General features: G+C 39.0%; 1 long non-coding RNA gene across 1 annotated transcript; it reads right to left on the bottom strand.

The window, feature by feature from the left end:
- On the bottom strand, positions 1-671 carry LOC104774639. The gene is made up of 3 exons (XR_765428.1): positions 636-671; positions 322-521; positions 1-29 (listed from the first exon to the last, which is right to left on the bottom strand). It is a non-coding gene; the product is annotated as an uncharacterized LOC104774639 (long non-coding RNA).

Raw genomic sequence — 671 nt, 5'->3', positions numbered from 1 at the left:
AAAACCCTTCTATCAAGTACGTTCGCATCCTGCGTGGATATATCATCTCAATTAGTTATTCACTTTTTTTTTTTTTTCATTGCATCTACTACTGTATATTAGCGGTGAAAGTAGATTTAATTATGCGCAGTTAATTTATGTACACAAAATTTGCGTTCGTACGTGTATATATATATACCATTATGTCCACATTAATTTCCTCACATCACAATCTCTCAGGATGAGGAAGAAATTCAAAGGTGTCCGTGTCTGCCTACATTAATTGCTCTTAGTCTAATAACTGATGAATTTTTGTTGTAACTCAAGTAGATAAATGAGTACCTGTTTCCGGTGAGTAGCTTGGTGAGAAATTCTAACAAGTGGTGGTTCTTGCAAAGGACTAGACTGACGGTGCGGCTAATGTGCTCGTACCAGCTGGCCACTGAGGCTCCAAAGGCCATCGGAGGCCACACTTCCTTGGGCGCCACTTTTCTCATCACATATTGCGTCCCTTGCACTCCCTTTGGTACCGAATAATATGGCTGCACTCCCCATCAGTTCACATATATCAATCAATTACCATACTAACCCAGGAAGCATTGATTAATCAACTAATTAAAAAGAATAATTGTATATATATATATGATATGACTCACAGGAGCCAATAGAGTAAGCGACTTGATGGCTCCTGG

This window comes from Camelina sativa, unplaced genomic scaffold (assembly GCF_000633955.1).
Source record: "Camelina sativa cultivar DH55 unplaced genomic scaffold, Cs unpScaffold04234, whole genome shotgun sequence".
Classification (NCBI taxonomy): Eukaryota; Viridiplantae; Streptophyta; class Magnoliopsida; order Brassicales; family Brassicaceae; genus Camelina; species Camelina sativa.
Note: the sequence above shows the minus strand (reverse complement) of the source record. Positions and strands in the feature narration are given on the sequence as shown.